At 32.6% G+C, this 20,584-nt stretch overlaps 1 protein-coding gene across 2 annotated transcripts in view; it reads right to left on the bottom strand.

Moving 5' to 3' along the window:
* The window catches only part of LOC143071638 (sodium channel protein 1 brain-like), a 102,637-nt gene extending 93,352 nt beyond the window's left edge, over positions 1–9,285 (bottom strand). Inside the window, exon 1 of one of the 2 annotated variants that reach the window (XM_076246086.1) lies at positions 9,205–9,285. The gene's annotated coding sequence lies outside the window, so the exon portion shown is untranslated. Of the gene's footprint in view, positions 1–4,065; positions 4,180–9,204 lie in introns of those variants that run through there. The other variant, XM_076246087.1, reaches the window with a different exon arrangement.
* Positions 9,286–20,584: the final 11,299 nt, after the last annotated feature.

Genomic DNA, 20,584 nt, shown 5'->3' with positions numbered 1-20,584 from the left:
TAGCTAAAATTCACAGTTCTTCAATTATACATATATACAATCTATACTATTAAACGAGAAGACCTCATTTTGTGTGTCGCTTCTCTTCCTTCCACAATAAATCAATCATCATGCCTCTGTGTCCTATAAGTAACATGCATAGTTGCATTTGTCATCCATTCTTATGATTATTCAGATTGAGTTATTTTGGGAGAAAAACGACAAAAAAGGAGTCCGGATATGATTCCGTCATCAGACTGACTTTTAGTATAGATAAGACTTCCGATTTGAAACATTCACAAACACAACCAATCGTATGATAGATAACAAAAAATGAAAAATAAATAAGCCAATCAAATCGTTCTCCATATCATGGTGTTTAGATCGCAAGAACCACAACTATTATACCCCCTTATAGAGGACAATTATTTTTCGCGTTTATGTACATGTAAACTACGATTATACTACTTTAATATATAGAGACTCTCTGTATTCTGTCTACTGTTTTCTTTCAATTGTTTACTATTTAAGGGGTCATACCAGTTGCATGTATATTAAAATAAGTAAAACATTTTAAAAAAAAACAATCGTATGATAGATAACAAAATTTGAAAAATAAATAAGCCATTCAGAGCGTTCTCCATATCATGGTGTTTAAATAGCAAAAATAACAACTATTATACCTCCTTAGAGAGGACAACTATTGTTCGCGTTTATCTACATGTAAACTACGATTATACTACTTTAATATATAGAGACTCTCTGTATTCTGTCAGGGACTTTCTATGTTACTATAGAAAGTCCCTGATTCTGTCTACTGTTTTCTTTAAAAATGTTTACTATTTAAGGGGTCATACCACTTGCATATATATTAAAATATTAAAGTAAAACATGCTCAACTTTATCTAAAACTACCTCGACTTAAAACTTTAACCTGAAGCGGGACAGACGGGCGACCGAACGAACGCACGGATGCACAGACTAGATGGGGCATAACAATTTATTGTTGAAAGTGAAAATAGTGATTTGGCAAAAATGAAATTAAGGTAGAGATTAGAGGGAGGCAGTCCCTTTTTTCGGGGCGTCGGGATCGGGTGTTTTGAAGCTCGGGATTTGGGGATTGATCCTTACGGGATCTGGGAATATATTTTTCGATTTCGGGATTTCGGGATATGAATTTCTTTAAATTCTGCATCTCGGGATTTCGGGATCATGACCCCTCCGACCACCCCTCAAATAAGCCTTATTCGGTCTTAGTCATTTATACAAGATTCATATCCTACCATTGGCATGTTAGTATGGCTCTCAAAAGAAAAAAGCAGATGGATTGACCTTGAAGCATATTTTATTAGACTTATAATGGTTTATATATAAGCAGTTACATTTATTTGATGTTTGAAACGGTGCAAATTTTTAATTTGATTTGACTTTTACCAAAAGAAGCATTGTAGCAAAAGAGAAGAATAATTGTGGTCTGAGGCCAGAAACACGAAAATAATTGAATTTAACAGAAAGGAAACAAATATCGGACTTTGTAAAAAGGGAGAGGGATTTTGATACCTTTTATGAAATTCTCCATACATAATATCTTTTACAAAAAATCATCCTACAACAGTTCACAAGCTGTATGTGCCCGCGATTTCGCGGGTGTGTTCTAGTGTTTTCTTAAACTTCAAAACGATGTGCCACGAAAAACCGTTCTACATCATTTATTAAAACACAGATCACAATTTTTCATCCAGTTTAACACCAATATCAGAATTGAAGAAATTACCAAATTTGAACTCTTATTACCACACCGAATTCAATATTAATATTTTGATACATGTATTGAAAATACATTTTTCCATGTTAGGCCAATTAAAATTAATTGATAGATTTTCATCCCCGCCCGCCCCTCTGAAATCTTCCCGCCCCGATTTTTTTTATTTTTGAAAAAAATATGATTTCCGGATTTTGTTCATTTCCGTTACCGATAACCGTCGATAATTTTGCTTCATGTAAAACTTCCTGTTTTAAAATACGGTTTTCGTATTTCTCAGAGTATTCTTACTAAAATCATTAAGTCGATATATTCTGATCTATGATGACAACATCATTTACCGAGAATAGAGATTGATTACGAGAAGGGCATGAAATATTCGGGTTACGAGTAATATGCTGTGTCCAAAAACGCAAATCGGCGTATGTCACAAATGACACAAATGTTTGTGAATAAAACACCTTGGATTTATTTTATTTATACAATGACTTTATGTCAAGAAATTTGAACTGTGAATGAAACCCAAAAGCGTAAGAATCGTGGAACACATTTGACTGGAATAAAGAAATTGACACAAGCATGAACTTTTTAGATTGGTGACGGTATATTGAGTTCAGAAAATCGACAAACATACGCATTTTTTATTTATTAATTTATAGCAAGCTCTTAGATTTAGATTTAGCCATGCCTTTCGTTTTTTGTAGAAAAACAGCAAACATCCTCTGTCACAATACCCACGATAGAGTCATTAAACAACTTTATGTTTTACATTGTAATTATATTTGCATCTTGCATACTAAGGACCAACCCTATTATTTCAACACTGTTTAAGTTTTCATTTTATTCTGTACTTATCGTACTCGTGTTGCATACCAATGCATTTGCTTCATTTTATTAGGACAACAAAACATTGCTTAGAAAGCAAAATACATTTGATGGAGGTAGTCCAACTGAAGAGAGCATTTCTCCTCATTTCTGCTGTTTACTATAAAATAGGTATCTAAAGCGGTAATTACATGAATAACAGTCAGGATTGCCAATCAGAGATATATATTTACGAATTTGAAAAAGCGGCACCAGCATATAGAGTATATGTGTCTCAATTGATACGTTACTCTAGAGCTAGCTCAAAGTACGTTGATTTGTTGAACGAGGAATACTGCTTTCTCAAAAGTTGATAAGACAGGGCTATGAATCAATCAAATTAAAGTCATCACTCAAGCAATTTTATGGTCGCCATCATGAGCTGATTGGCCATTATGACAAAAGTGTGTCAGAAATCATATCTCAGTGATATTCTTCCTCAGTCATAATAACCTTCCATCATTACCGAACTGAACAAAGAAATAACATGACGGGAGCCGTATACGGTGCAGGAAATGCTTACCCTTCCGGAGCACCTGATTTCACTCCTGTTTTTTAGTGGAGTTCGTGTTGTTTCCTACTTATTATTTGTAACTGTTGATGTAAATGTCTTTTGGTTTTATGAGTCTTTGGTTACTCCTTGGTTTTAATTGTTACTGTCTTATACAAGACACCTTATGGATGTATTTACATGATATAAGCTTATTATTACAATACACTTGCATATATGAATAAACCGTGACCAGAAGGTTTCATATGAAATAAAATTTAAAAAATAAAATCCTCCCACCCGCCCCATTTTTTTCAAAAATTTGGATGAAAATCTACTAATTAATTTTAGTTGGCCTTACAATGTTAAAGTTTCTGTAATTTTTGTCATAACCCTGTCCTCGGATGCCATATATATTACAAAACAAATTGACAAAATACAGCATGCGTTTTTCCCCCCAGATGAAATTGGATACAAGGTATCTTATCCCCAATATTCTTTTGGTACGGTTCATTGTATGTAATGGGTTCAATTGTACATAGCTAATACTTGATCTTTTCTCAAAGTTTCGTAGTTTTAGCAGTTTTTATAAACTGTATCTTTCACAGGCCTTAAGTTACGAAATTTTGAGCTATCACAAACATGTATGGTTTTGTATGAATAGGCAGTTTAGTTAACTATTTTAACGATTGATATTAACCGTAAGTAATAAAACAAAATGATTTGTGGGGTGGGATGGGGTTGTTGATTGTATGTGCTTTGCTGATCGGTAGTTCTAAATAGTGACCAATATGAAGGTAAATAATTAAATGCCCACTCATAATCCAAATGTACTAAGTTTAAGGGATTACGAAATCAGAATAAAGAGTAACAATGGAATAAAATGTAACTAAGATACACAGATATCAACCACTCTAAAATAGTGGACAGTAAGATTTTGGACAAATATGATAAAAAGGTAGAAACTTACCTTGATAAATCATTCCAACAATAAGTTAATATATTTTTCTGCAGGGTTTAATTATGTGTCATAGATCTTTAAATCTCTTCCAAAAGGAATATTAAATACTATATTGAATTGCAACCATGCGGCTAAGGTGTTATTTGTTAATGAACCTTTTCAGATCAATGAACAAAGGCCTATGATGTGAGTTTTGCAGGTTTTATTTGATCTTGACCTCATTTTCACGATTCATAGTTTGTGAGTGTTCAGTTTTTGTGTTTTGGTCTGTTTTTTTTCTTAAATTATAAGTGATACAATGTAGGTCAACTATATTTGTTGTATGGAAGGATTGTAAGATGTGTATATGTCAGTCTGGCAGGTATCATCTGACCTTGACCTCATTATGGTGGTTGATTGGTAAATGTAAAGTTTTAGGCGAAACAAAAACCCCATTCACTTTATTTTATGGACATGGTGTATGTATTACCTCCCTCCTTTTTTGTAACTGTATTGTGTCCCTTAAACTCCCTTACAAAAACAAATTAATACCCAGAACCGCTATCTAAGATACTCAGTGTTGTTAACTCCACCCATGTACAACTTATTTTGTACCCCGAAAAAGTCTTAACAGTCAATATGTCACAACAATCTCGTTACACTTGCACCTTATAACAGCTTTTCATCACTTTTCTTTATTTCAAGTGACGTCTTGATTTATTTATTATTATAACTTTTCTTTATTTCAAGTCAGTGGCGGATCCAGAGGGGGGGTTCCGGGGGTCCGCACCCCCCCTTTATTTTGGCCGATCAATGCATTTGAATCGGGACATATGTTTGCACCCCCCCTGCACCCCCCCTTTGCCCTGGGCTAGCACCCCCCCTTTCGAAAATTCCTGCATCCGCCACTGCAAGTGACGTCTTGAATCAAGACGTCACTTGAAATAAAGAAAAGTGATGAAAAGCTGTTATAAGGTGCAAGTGTAACGAGATTGTTGTGACATATTGACTGTTTTTAAAAAGCATACATTATGTAACATATATACATTGTATAAAGGGTGATGACCTCTGATTAATGTGTTTGATACAATCACTTATCCAAGACCAAGAGGTATTAACAATTACCATTACATGTATAAATCCTTTTTATGTATAAACTTTAATTTTCCAAAGGTCAAATTTGTAACAGTTATTATACCAAACTATGCATGGCTGGAACCTGTTAGTAAATAGTTCTATTGGGTACTTGTAATTTTTTACCAAATAGTTACTTATTTAAACTAACTTATAACTAACCAGTTTTGATTCTTATTTACAGGTTTTTAAAAAGTGCACTGTTATTTTTCCATGTTTATAAATGTGTCTTATTTTTAAGTTTTGATCAGAATAAATATCCATGAATTCCCTTTTCAGGCTTTTGCAATATAAAGAAGGTTTGAATGTGACAATTTAACTGGAAACTAATGAAATAAGATCCAACGATAGAATGTGCAATTTCCAAGACTTAAATTGAAGCAGTTCTATTTAGTGTATGAAAAATTTTAATGAATCAAGTTAAATATGTTGTACCCTAAAAAAAAAACAATTCACCAAAATTACAGCCTGTAATAAGATGTCTGTATGTATGCATTTTCAATAAAATGACAACAGACAGAATAACAGACTGAAATAGATATATTTGAAAAGATTGTACTGATGATTAAGTTACGTTGTATCTGCATATTGATATTGTAAAATATTAGTTGTGAGTCACAATATAAAGCTTTTTGACGAGTGAGGGTAGCGAAAGAGTTTGAAAAAACTTTGTATTGTGGCTGGCAGTTGTTATTTCACAATTTATGATATGATGAAATACAATGATCAATATAACAGAATAATTTTGTGCAGTTTGCATGATAGATTCAAGTATTTTTCTTTATTTTACCAGCACACTGAGATGACTTGATGAGTTTGGCACAAACTTAATTACGTCAGTTCATACATCATGTTCATTTATATGACATTGGTGATACATGTATGTCCAGTGCAAAGTTGCTTAGACTGGGTTAAGGTATGTGATGTCACAAAGCAGTAACTTGTATGCAATTTTATTCAATTGAGCAAAGTGAATTATACAGACAGTGGGAAGACTGATAAATCTCTTTATAAGGACATGTACATTTTGTACAATGAACATCCAATCTCTGTGCATAAATAGACTAATTGACCTTATTTGTTCTTTATTTAAGAATAAAAAGAAACACATGCTTGGTTAAAAACCTCGGAACGTAAAATGGTTCTTAAGAACTGTAATTAAGACTGTACAATAGTATAAATGATATTCGATTTAACAGGTCAGGCAAATTGTAAAAGATAATGACTTTAATAGTATACAATGTAATAATAGGTTTTTATGATATTGTAACATTTGGTTAAAAACATTTTTTTTCTGGCAAGCATGTACATTTTGCATGTTTTGTGTATAAACATTATAAACTCTATAATAAACACGAAAAACTTTATTATTAACATGATTAAAAGGAGAGGATTCATAAAAGCTCAAATTCTACCAAAAACACATTTTTAATATATTCAGTATACATGGTATACATGCATGGGTTATACATAAAATTGTTGGGAAATTACTCTTATTATATGAACATATATTTTTGGGGGTTAATTAATATAAATTTGCAATGACTGTCATATTAAATAAACCCTGTTTCTGACAAGCTTTCAAGATTAAATACAATGTTACTGTACGTGTAAGACTACTAATTATAAGAGGTAAATATATAGACAAGTACAATTTTAATTTGGCATTATAGGTTTTTAAATATATATTGCCTTTGGATAGTAACTGAACAGGCTGTCAGCAGACATGAATGTCACCTTTTAACTTTCTATGGTGATCTGATGCCAATGTTGCAATGTTTTAGCAAACCAATACATGTAAGTTAACACATATATTTTTGTTTTATAGCAGTCTACTCTTGAAAGTCTCCAGTTTTACATGTTTATCAGTCATGCATGATACTTGGTCAATTAAAGAAATATTATAAAATAGAATTTATCAAGATAAGGATTATCACTACTTTATTCTTTATTTTCAAGGTCAACATCTCTGGTCCTTTTTTTTATTTTTGTCCAATTTGCTCTTTTCTTTGTAAATTAGCCCCCTCCACAACCCCTTATTCTGTTTTTTTAACCCATTTTTCCCTTTTAAAATTTGATCAATTACAAAATGTATCCCTCTATTCTGTAAACATCTTTTAAACGGTTTAGACTCAATTTATATTTGTCTATTTCATAATATAAATAAAATGGTTTCCGACACTGATTTGAGTTCTGTCTTGCCTAATTTTTCTCACATGAAAACAAAGTTTCCATTGGATCCTGTTAGAACTTAGATCATAAGATGGAACAAATATATGTTTACATACATGTGTATTCATACAAATAAAAAGTGTTCTGCTTGAATGTTACAAATAACTTGTGGACCATATTCATGATAATGGTCGGGGAACACAGTTATCGTCCCATGATTTTTGTTGTCCACGAATAAAGTCCCTAGTGCATGTAGTGTGGACAGTGTGTTACTAGCCAATTTTTTTTTATACTGCTTCCAAGTAGTTGTTGTTGTTTTTTTTTTTTTTATCTCAGAACATTCTCCATTTTGATAGTCAACTTGATGGAAGATTTTTACTTTGATATGGAAAGGCCGCCCATTAGCACCATTAAATCAAATCATCATGAGTTGGACAGAATGAAGTACATTGTACAATGTAGACACATGAAAATATGGTTCCTTCATATTCATAGGTAGCTGTGGAACCGTAACTCTTATGGTCCTTTTTTTATTTTGTTATATATGAGGACCATAGAAGGGGCACTCATTGGGGGTTCTGATCCTGGATCTCACTAACTGTTTTGTCAGATTCCCGTATCCCGCTTATACTATGCACGTAAGCATTTCTTATTTTTTGTAATTTCACTGTATCCTGCTAGACATCATTTCCCGTTTTCACAGCACAATAATTTGACTTTCAAGAGTCACGCTTACAAAAAAATCGGCAATCCTGTGTCACTCTTAGACCCCAATGAGACCCACATAGAATAAATACATTCCTGACCTAAGCTACAAAAGACGTTCATCGAACAAGCCTCTGTGCATGAATAAGGGATAAATAGCCAAACTAATGGAAAGAAGTGCAACCTGAACTTAGGTTAAAATTTTAAAACGTTTAGAAACAGGAAAAAATTGTAGCTCTATAGTGGGTCTCATTGGGGTCTAAGCGTGACGCGGGGATGCCGATTTTTTTGTAAGCGTGACATGTGACAGTCAAATTATTGTGGCGTGAAAACGGGAAATGACAAAAAAATGAGAATTGCTTTATTACATAGTGTAAGCGGGATACAGGAATCTGACAAAACAGTAAGCGGGATCCGGGATCAGAACCCCCAATGAGACCCCCTCTATAGTCTGCGAATAGTCAACATTACCTAACAGCTACGGTTCCACAGCTAACTTATCTTAAGATATTACTAGGATTGATTGATTGTTGGTTGCTTTACGCTGCATTAGCACAAAAAGGCTATATAGGATATTACTAGCCTAGGAAGGTTCCGTTCAATGTGGGTCTCATTTTGGGGTTCTGATCCCGGATCCCGCTTACTATTTTGTCAGATTCCCGTATCCCGCTTACACTATGTATGTAAGCAATACTTATTTTTTTGTCATTTCCCGTGTCCCGCTAGACTCCACTTTCCGTTTTCACGGCACAATAATTTGACTTTCACGTGTCACGCTTTCGAAAAATCATCAATCCCGCGTCACGCTTAGACCCCAATGAGACCCACTTCAATTTTATTTATTGGAATTTAATATCTTGTAGATGGAAAAAGTTTTTAAATACAATTATGTATTGAACCACCAAAATGGCATTCAATACGTTTTCACTGATTCTTTTTGGAAAAATATCTAAGAAGGAGTAGAAACTAGACTTGGTGTGTCACTGTTTGTGTGTGAATGTTCTTTTTTGTGTTTCGAATTTGCCGCCTCACGAAATTAAAAACAGCAAGAAGTGGAAAACGAATTTGTTGTCATTAAAATTGTATTTAATGGAATGAACATATGAAGAGACTATTTAACATGCGAAAATCCATTATAAATGAATAATGTTTTCTTACCATATGATTCCAAAAAAAGAAGTTGGAGAGAATTATTTTGCGTCAGGGTACCAGCTGCTTCTAAGGAAGTCGATTTATGCACTTGCGCAATGTAGAACTTTTTTCTCCGTTCATCAAAACGCTTTTAACGATCGAAGTTCTATTTGCATTAGAAAGCATTTCCACGATTTTAATGTCCACATGGCTGAGCAAAACAGTGTCTTTGTAAATGTAAAATTATCTCAATAGTTGCAAATTAGAGAAATGTCATTTTAAAAGAAAGACTTACTTTCTGTACAAATTGTTCAAAAATCGGATCACATGTACTGTCTTCCCTGTAGTATTTTTCAAAATCTAGAATTTGTACATTTTGGTTAATTTTGGTTGTCCTAGAAAATGACCTTTAATAAATCTGAATAATTATATGAGGCCCTCATAGAACAGAACAGAACATATTTTATTTCCAATTAAGGTCCCACAAGGGGCATACAGAGCATACATGAATAAGGAAAAAGAATATTGATTTGCATAGATACGTAAATACAAACATTTTTTTACATACACTTAGAAATTATTATACAATTACTAACTCATATTCACTTTAATAAATTTACCAACAGCATTAAGGACCTGATTGTCTTCACAGTTTAATGAATAAATAAATTTGAGATCTAGCACAACTGGGACATCATAGATAACATATCATTTCTATGGCATAGTAAGGTATAAGTCTGTTACAGAACTACCTAACGCCATAAATAGAACAATTAACAACCAGTCTTGAACAGATATGTAGAAAATGACTATGTGGTCCGAGACCAGTCCAAATAATTATGACGTCTGGCAAGGTTATTTTAATTTTTTTCTGGGACGCCCTTCCTATGACGTCATAACGCTGAAGCCATTTTTTACGTCTGGAGTTTGAGAGCAAATTTTGGGGGGAACTTTGACACCTAATTTTGACAAGAAATTTTCATTCCCGGTTAGAAATTTTTACGTAGTTACAAAGTCCTACCTTTTTTGTGCTTATTGATGTAAAATATTTCCATAAATATCCAAAAGAAAGGATTAAATATGATCGATTCCATTTGAAGTGGGGGAATATTTATTTTGTCTGGAAATGATTTCCCACAATTACCAACAAAACTCACTTTCAGTGAATATAAAATTTAAAATCCGGTAAATTTTAATGGATCCGAATTTCCAGAATGTTCAATTTACATTATCCGGAAATTCGGGTCTGTCAAATTTTAACCGATTTTAGATTTTTATAAATTTTAAATCCCAGAAAAAATTAAAATAGCCTTGCCAGACGTCATAATTATTTGGACTAGTTCGAGACCACAATTATTTCGTAGTGCATTTCTTTTAGAACATAAATGAAAATTAAAATAATCCCACCTGTTCTTTCTCAATGAAATTTTTACAGTGTATTCTTGGGACAAATTATATCAAAATTATAGAAAACTTCATTGGCTCTAACTCAAAATATGGACAATTTTATGTTTAGGGCGTCTTGAAATCTTATTACAGCTTCTGAAGTGCTAATTTTTAACCTTTTTCAGCTGAACCAAATCACTACTTTCCTTTAAAATTCTGGACCCAATTTTTCTACAGTGTAATTTCACCCCCCCCCCCCCCCCAACCCCCCCCCCCCCCCTTCTTGCAATTTGAGGCTTTAAACATGGAGAAATAAATTCTGAAGGGGTATAAAAATTAATGGCAAGTAATCCACTGTCAACACTAGGGACTATATTCGTGAAATCAAGGGACGACAATTGTGGTCTTAGACCATGTAACCTTATAGATGCAGTATTTTATATAGCGATATCCAATCATTCCTTCCCTAAACGAATCCGGCCCCAAGTTGATCTGGCCCCAAGTGGATCCTGCCCCAGGACGATCAGGCCCATGTTGATCTGGCCCTACGTCAATCCAGCCCCATAATAAAAAATAAATAATCTATATTGACTTCAGTGGATTTGGTGACAAATTTGAAAAAGAAAGAAATGGAATTTGTAAACAGTATTGATGATTGATAATATATGGAACAACTAATTGTTTTTATTATAATTATACCCAATAATCTTGAAAACTTGTAATGAATAGTACTCGTACTCATAGATACCAGGATTAAAATTTAGTACTTGCACTGAACAAGCGTTTGGTCTAAAAAAAGACCCTTCAGTGACACTGTTATAAAAACAGTAAAAAAGGGCCAAATAAAGTAGAAAGTTGAAGAGCATTATTATTTAATGAGCAAAAATTCCTAAAAGTTTTGCCAAATACAGCTAGGATAATCTATTCCTGAGGCAGAAAAGCCTTGGTATTTTAGATATAAATTAAAGTATGAAGAAGCAATAAAACAACATAAAATACATTTGAAGGCCATTGAGGTTTCTTAGGACTATAAGAGCCATCTTGCACCCAAAACCCCCATGGGCATTTTGAAAATTCCAAAGGTATGTGAATCCCAATACATCAAATACTTGAGCAGGTTTCAAGTTAAAACATTAAAGAAATATGAATAAACTCATTAACCATCTAAATGTTTAAAACAAACAGTGTATTCACTTTACAGTCATGTCAGTGTTTAATTAAGTCTCCTCACTCAACTGAATTGTATTTCTGTGAATTATTTACAAAAAATAAATCAAAATGATCACAGTTTTGTAATGTCAGCAGATTGTAAATATCTGTCAGTTTGTTCAAATTGATATTTTACTACAATGTGTTTCTTAATTTAGACCTGCATTGAGCATTTTTTGGAATGCAAAAATAAATAATTCAATAAAAGTTAGAACAAATTTAAAATAAAACTTATAATATCAACATATAAAATGCTATTTACCAAATATTTACAAATCATTAAATAAAGATTGATATTTACTTTATATTAGCTTTTTTGTAAACACTGGAATAACAATTAATAGTTTTAGAATAGCATCATTATTCTGTGTGCCTATCTATGGCTGAGACTTGGACATTATATTTTGCTAGTAAAAAAGTCCCCGTTTTAGACATGAAAAAGAATAATGACTATTATTGACTTTTGTTTTATAAATGTTGATTGTGTTCATGAAATTTGTTTTATAGTTTTACACCCACTAGAAAATGACCCTAATTATATAGATAGTTTCATTCAAACATATCCTATTTCTATTGTTTAAATCCTGGTACTAAAGTTTAAATTAGTTTAACACAAATCAGATACAACAATCTTTCATATGTTGACCGACTTTAAAAACACAACACTCATTTTTGTAGATATTTTTACCAAATCAGGTTTTATCCTCATACAACTACTATTCATGCTTATCATACTTCTTTCTCTTTCGAAAAAACAACATCTGACTTACCTGTGGTTATTGAACATACCGGATTTTTTGTATCGCACAAATTTCAGAAAGCGAAATTTTGAACCAATAAAAGATTATTTCTTTGTGAAACAGTTCTTTCAATCCTTGGCAATACTAAAATCGGTTAAGAAATGTTACATCTCCATATTGCTCAGACTGAGAAATGAAAATCTGAATCAAACCATTAGAATACTGCAAACAAGAAAACGTGAAAGTTCTGACACCAGACAATTTGACGTCAGAAACTTGTCTTACTGTCCTTCCGACAATGATATCGGTAGACGGGATTTGTTCAAGACCATCAATGATCAGATAAACATGTAGTGACAATGCAAGGTCAAAAGAATTTGATTGTGCAACGTCATTTGTGAGACATGTCTATCAGTCAAGGGTCTAACTTAAATAAGTTATTAGAGAAAAATAACATACATGTTGTTATTGTGGGCTAAAATATAAAAAAAAAACTGTGATAACATATGTATGTTACATGTTTCAAAGGGAAAATATACAACCTTTATTTTGTTAAATTTTTCTCTATTTCTATTGATATTATAATTTTCTTTATGTATACTAATCTTTGCCAAGATATAACAGCTCATAGTTTACCAATCATGCATAGCACACCTATGTTATTATAGAAAATGTATTCCTGCAATAACCAAAGGGTGTTATTACAGCTTCTCTATATCTCTTTAAAGGCTTTGCTCTGACTTGCATAACAATTTATTTCAATTCATTGTAAGAAATGATGATCAGAGCTTGTAATGAGGCACTGCGCAAGATTCCAAGTGTCTCATTTACTCTCATATAGTAAGTTACATGCTTGTAATAACTAAGCTTTGTTATTATAGCTTAGTTTGCCCATAAAGGCCTTGTCTCATTGATTTACCATGGTTGATCAAAATTGTATTAATGGAATTAGAAAATTTGTTATGAAGGTAATATATTGAACTACTGCGCAAAGTTTTAAGAATTCCCAAGTGCCCATTAAAGATAAAATAATTATGATATATTTTACTGATAACAAACATATGTTATTACAGATTAAGGAAAAAAGAGTAGACAACTCTTGAAAGTGTCTGTAATAACACATGCATGTTATTTTTCTCTGATAACTTATTTAAGTTAGACCCTTGACTGTCTATGGCCGCAAAGTCAACTGCTAATCAAATTGCTGAATGCCATTTTGCACAGATTAATGCCATAAATGTTTCCCATTAACTGAACTGCCAGAGAATTGACTGCAGAAAAACATTTAAAGCTTAAAGTTTCAACCGCATAATTGCCAAAACCCATTGTAATGGTTGGAACAACTGCAAAATCAGAAGGTGCAAAACAGAACCCTAAACAGAATTAATTGACCTTTCTGACAATCATTTTGGCCTTTGTTACAGGCAGCCATTGCTTTTAACGGTGACACGTTCATTGGTAAGGGGAAAACCAGAGTTGCAGTGTATATCACACTATTTGAACATTGAAAATGACGTAATCAATTCAACTTTCGAACTTGCATTTTTTTTAAACATTGAAGAAATGAAAGAACTCTCTGTTCATAAGTTTTTTTTACAAAAAAATGCATATTTGAAAATGGAAATTAAAAAGAATAATCTAGTGTTGGGTTTCTAAAGTCTGTCAGTATATAAACCGTTTCTGTGGATTAATATAGTGTTATTTAAGTTAATTCTTGTGGCTTTTAAATTTAAATTATATTTGTTTAAAGGTGTCAATCTTTATGCTAGCAATTGATATTTGAAACCTTTCCACTTTGTCACAGTGCCACTGTGCAGACTTGATAATTTTAAGAGTTATAATAATTTGGCTTACTATTGGAATTCACATTCCCCCCACCCTCATTGTGTTCATATAAAAATTTCATACCAGAGTTTATAAAAAAAAAGGAAAAATGTCTCAAGACTGTAAGCACTGAAGACTTTGACCTATAGTATCATTATTTGTGTATAATCAAAGGCTGAATGTTAACCTCTATATATCCTTTTTTTTTATTATTATACCCCTGCTTTAAAAAAGTGGGGTAATACAGTTTTACCTCAGTCCATCCGTCTGTCTGTCCCATGATTATTTTTGTTGCATCTTTCTCCAGAACCACATTTCAAGGATTGCTGAAATTTGGTGTCAGCGTTTATATGAGTTAGCTATACCGTCATAGTAATGCTTTTCAGATTCATCACTCAACAAGGTCCTGTTAACCAAACACTTAAATCATTTTACACATGACATCCAAATTGAAAATTTGCGTCACATATTTCTTAGGAACTACATTACAAGGATTTCTGAAATTTTGTTTCAGGGTTAATAATATGAGTTAGCAATACCTTGTGATGTGTTTTAAGATGCATCACTCAACAACTTTCTGTTTACCAAACGCATATTTTTATACTATTAATATTATCCAGTGCAACAGGGTTTCATCAGTGAGCAGTAGCTAACAGTTAAACTTGTTGCTGTCATCTGACCATCCAAGTCAATTAGGACTATCATATATATAGATAATACATTTGCTGTAAAAAAGGATTTGAACTGACAACATTAGATGAACTTCATAGACCATATAGCCACCATGTTGATACATATATCTGATTTTATATCATCAAGAAGTAGAGCTGAAAGGAAGTTGTTTCAACTGTATTTAAACACATATTTAAAAATTCTTTTATTTTCAGGTGAATATATTGTTTTTTGCCAAGAGTAGAGAGTTGAGTGGTGTAAACAGTGCTCAGATTACAGTCCTAAGTCAGTGTACATTTACAAATTTGTTGGAGAATATTTTACAACAATACCCTAGGTAATGTTATGAGAGAAGATATCAAGTCCTTTTAAGGTAGAAAGGGGTTGAAATTAGATAAGATCATTTGCCATAGTTTAGAGTTTAAATCAGGCTTTTTTGGGCGTATAATGGTATCACGTCGTCTGTGTCATTGTCATCAGCATCGTCCAAAGATGAATGATTTCCGGATAATAACTGAAGTATAAGTAAATAGAAATCAACAAAATTTCAACACAAGGTTTATAACCATTAAGGAATTAGGGGCCAAAAGGGGGCACAAATAAGCATTTTCTTGGGTTTTTGCACACCCAACTTTAGTATAATTAAATAGAAATCTATGAAATTTAAACACAAGGTTAATGACCACAAAAGGAAAATTGGGATTGATTTTGGGAGTTTTGGTCCCAACAGTTTCAGAATTAGGGGCCAAAAGGGTCCAAAATTAAAATTGGTTTGCTTTGATCAAGAATTGAGTTATTGGGGTTCTTTGATATGCCTAATCTGACCATGTATTTTAGATTCTTAATTTTTGGTCCCATTTTCAAATTGGTCTACATACAGATCCATAGGGTCCAAAATTAAACTTACTTTGATTTTAACAAAAACTGAATTCTTGGGGTCTTTGATATGCTGAATCTATACATGTACTAAGATTTTTAAATATGGGCCCAGTTTTCAAGTTGATCCAAATCGGGGTCCGAAATTTAATTTTGTTTGATTTCAACAAAAATTGAATATATGGGGTTCTTTGATATGCTGAATCTAACCATGTTCTTTAATCTTTTATATTTGGGTCCCTTTATCAAATTGGTCCACATTGAGTTCTAAAGGGTCCAAAATTGAACTTTATTTGATTTCATCAAATATTGAATTCTTGGGGTTCTTTGATATGCTGAATCAAACCATATATTTAGATTCTGGATATTGGACCATAATAAGCAAATGTCCAATTTGATTTTTAGCTCCCCTGACCTGAAAGGTCAAGTGAGCTTTTTCATCACTTGGCGTCCGTCGTCCGTTGTCCTGCGTCCGTCGTCCGTAAACTTTTACAAAAATCATCTCCTCTGAAACTACTGGGCCAAATTTAACCAAACTTGGCCACAATCATCCTTGGGGTATCTAGTTTAAAAAATGTGTCCGATGACCTGGCCATCAAACCAAGATGGCCACTATGGCTAAAAATAGAACACAGGGGTAAAATGCAGTTTTTGGCTTATAACTCAAAACCAAAGCATTTAGAGCAAATCTGACATGGGGGTAAAATTGATTATCAGGTGAAGATCTATCGGTCTGAAATTTTCAGATGATTCAGACAACCCATTGTTGGGTGCTGCCCCTGAATTGGTTATTTTAAGGAAATTTTGCTGTTTTTGGTTATTATCTTGAATATTATTATAGATAGAGATAAACTGTAAACAGCAATAATGTTCAGCAAAGTAAGATCTACAAATAAGTCAACATGACCAAAATTGTACAAAAATCTTCTTTTCTAAAACTATGGGCCAAATTTAATCAAACTTGGCCACAATCATTACTAGGGTATCTATTTTGAAAAAGTGTCTAATGACCCTGCCTGCCAACCAAGATGGCCGACATCAGTAAATACAGTAACAGGTGAGCGACACAGGCTCTTGAGAGCCTCTAGTTTAGCTCACCTGGTCCGAAGAGCCAAGTGAGCTTTTCTCATGACTTGGCATCTGTCGTCCGTTATCCGCCGTCGTTGTTGTTAACTTTTTACATTTTGAACTCCTTCTAGAGAACCACTAATGGAATAAAACCAAACATGGCATGAATGTTCCTTATGAGTTGCTGACTAAGTGTTGTTACTTTGTAGCCTATCCATCATCCAAGATGGCCGCCAGCAGGGGACTTAGTTTAACATAGGACCCTATGGGAAATGCATACAAATGACTTCTTTTAGAGAACCACTGAATGGAATGAAATCAAACATAGCATGAATGTTCCTTATGAGGTTGTTACTTTGTCGCCAATCTTACATCAAAGACAAGATGGCCGCCAGTGGGCGGACTTGGTTTAACATAGGACACTATGGGAAATGCATACAAATGACTTCAATTAAGGGAACCACTGAATGGAATGAAATTAAACAATGCCTGAATGTTCCTGATGAGATGCTGACCAAGTGTTGTAACTTTGTTGCCAATCCATCATCCAAGATGGCTGCCAGCGGTTGCCTTAGTTTAACATAGAACCCTATGGGAAATGCACACAAAAGTCTTCTTCTAGAGAACCACTGAATTGAATGAAACCTAACATAGCATGAATGTTCCTTTCCTAATGAGGTGCTGGCCAAGTGCTGTTTATTTTGTAGCCAAAGTTTATCTTTTTTTATATGATTTCAAAAACCCAAGTAGAGTCAGGTGAGCGATACAGGCTCTCGAGAGCGTCTAGTTTAAGTTCTTAGACCACATTCATTCTGTGTCAACTATTAAATCACTATCCAAATTCAAAGCTGTACCAAGCTTGAATGTTGTGTCCATACTTGCCCCAACTGTTCAGGGTTCAACCTCTGCGGTCCTATAAAGCTGTGCCCTGCGAAGCATCTGATTTTTTTTTGAAATATGATAAACAGAATGAGTGACAGACAATTTTTTCAAGTTGCTGGTTGTGAATAAAATGTATGTCTTTTATATATATATGCTAGATATAAAAAGACCTAACTTGTGTGAAAGAATAAAAGTTTTAATGATAGAGTTTTTAAAATTGAAAAATAAAGATATGAGACAGCTCTTATAATGTGCATTCAGAAAATTGTCACAGGAATCATTTTCTTGCTGCAAGACAAAATTGGTAAATTTACTATTCAATCCTTTATAAAACTCAGATAACCTTATTCAAAAAGTTAATTGATTATCAAATACTTTCCTATTTTTGCTACAACAGTTGTAATAATAAGACAAAACACACAATTTTCTTATTTTAAATGAAAAAATCAGACAATGATTTTTATTCCTCTCGAAATTCGTTCACAAATATATGTGCCACATTTAATTGATTTTGGTAATAGGTTTGAACAGACATTCAGCCATACCTGTGTGCCATTAATTTTCTCATTTGCATTGATATGCATTTTGTGGCTTAAATTTGTATAGCTTGCTATGTGGTATAAGGGTGCTTGTTCAAGACCGTGTGTTGATCTATCTGTCTATAGTGCTAACTTTCATGTCATTTGGTCTCAGATAGAGAGTGGTTTCCTTGGCAACCATACTACCAATCTTCTTATTTTTATGTTGAAAGTTATCTTAATGTGATATCAAATGCTTTACTCATTTATCATGATTATACAGGTAATTTCCAACAGAGAAAAGTTTTGATTTGGAGTAAAGTCCTTGAATGAAAAAAAATAAATGTGTATAGATCAGGAAGTGTTTTCTAAAAAACAAAAATGCCAAAGTGATGTCTTTAAGAGAAACATGCCTATAGATGTAAACTGCCCAAATAGGTGTTAAGATAAGGAACAGATTATTTTAACAATAATGACGCAGCAAAGTTTTGAAATCTCTGAGAAAACAAAATATTATATTTTCCAGTATTGCTGGGTTTACATTTTTAAAAGAAGTTTGTTGGATTGGAGTTTCCTGTATTTATTTCAATGATTGACAGATATGAAATACAAACAATTTCCAACTGATTGCTACTGTTTAGTAAATGAAACAGATTTTGTAAAATTTATGACAGTTTAACATGACAGTTTTGTTGTTTATATTCATTCTCATCACGGCCGATTACAAAAAGTAGGTTTTTTGAAGTTGATATTTAAACTTGAGCAAGTTTGTATATTAAATTGAAATAGATGAGTTATGTCTATTTAATTAATTGAATTGACCTATTATTAATCGGTGACCTGCTTTTGTTTGTGTATTGTATTGTAAACATGGAATGTTAAGTCTACGGTAGATTGTAAGGGAGATAATTTACAGGGGGTATAATTACTGATATGCAGGCTGTAAGAAATGATTGTCTGTGTATTGTATGAAGGACCTGTTACTGTGACATTAATTCTCCATTACTATAACATCTGTCTTGGGTTTTTAAAAGGCTGCCCAAAGATTTAAATGTATAATAAAGCTAGATGCAGTTTAAACTGGATAGGAATACCAGATTTGGAATGTTCATGAAGAGATTGCTATTACATATTTCATAGATTCTTAATTTCATTGTGCTTTTGGAAATAAAGAAAAAAAAACAAGAGTTTCATAAATCAATGGCAAATTGTGTTTTTTTTTTCAGGGAAAATGAAAATCATGAACTTTTAGAGTTATCGAACTTGAGATTTACTTTTAAAAATGGTCAATAACAACAAATGTGTTTATTTGTTATCCAATTTTCTTTAAAATGGTTGCTTAGAAGCCTAATGGATAAAATTAACTATTTTTATGATTTACCTTGATGCAGCATACTAAAATCTGCTTCAGCTAAACAAAAACTTAAAAAACTCTCGTAACATTCAGAATTAAATTAAATTAAAAGAAGAAAATAGGTGGACCAATGAATAGTTTTAAAGCCCCTTTAATATCTAAACATTTATTCAGAAATGAGATATGATTCTTTTTTTGTACAAAATTAAATTTGATGTGTAGAAAAGTAGGTAGTTTATTTGTAGAAGTTAAGGCAATATCTTTTAACTCAGACAAATAGTTCTGATCTGGTTTCCTGCCAAAAGATTGCACAGTAGATATAATTCAATCAGCTTATATCCATTAATTGTACCAAAGGTCAAACAATTATAAGATCAAGATGATTTTTAATCAAGGATGTATTTAAAAATTCATAAAATAAAACATTTAGAATATGATTAAAAATGCTTTATTGTCATTTTCACAGTTTACAGCTCGTGATGGCCACTATGCAAGAAAAAAACATAGAAAAGACAACTGAAATTATCCATTAAAAAACATCATCCATAAACTGAATGTATTTGTTAGTTTTGGGTCATTATATGATTTCTCTGTAAAGACTAAATAGATGGATGAAGGAGAATAAAACAGAGTCAAGGTTAGGTGAAGAGATATCTAGAAAGATATTGTTAATTTCAGAAAAAAAGATATACAATCTTTTAAGAAGAGAAAAGATGTTGATTATATTTTGGTTGATATTTTATACTTCCCCAAATTTATTGTCTTGAGTTAGGAAGAACTTTATAGGGAAAAAGTAGTTATCATGTGTGTTATCATGATCATAAATTGTTCAGCCAAACAGTAGATTTCAAGTATTAATTCTTTATTTAATTTTTTAC

The sequence above is a fragment of the Mytilus galloprovincialis genome, chromosome 4 (assembly GCF_965363235.1).
Source record: "Mytilus galloprovincialis chromosome 4, xbMytGall1.hap1.1, whole genome shotgun sequence".
NCBI classification, from domain to species: Eukaryota; Metazoa; Mollusca; class Bivalvia; order Mytilida; family Mytilidae; genus Mytilus; species Mytilus galloprovincialis.
The sequence above is the reverse complement of the archived record's forward strand: the minus strand, read 5'-3'. Positions and strand labels throughout refer to the sequence as shown.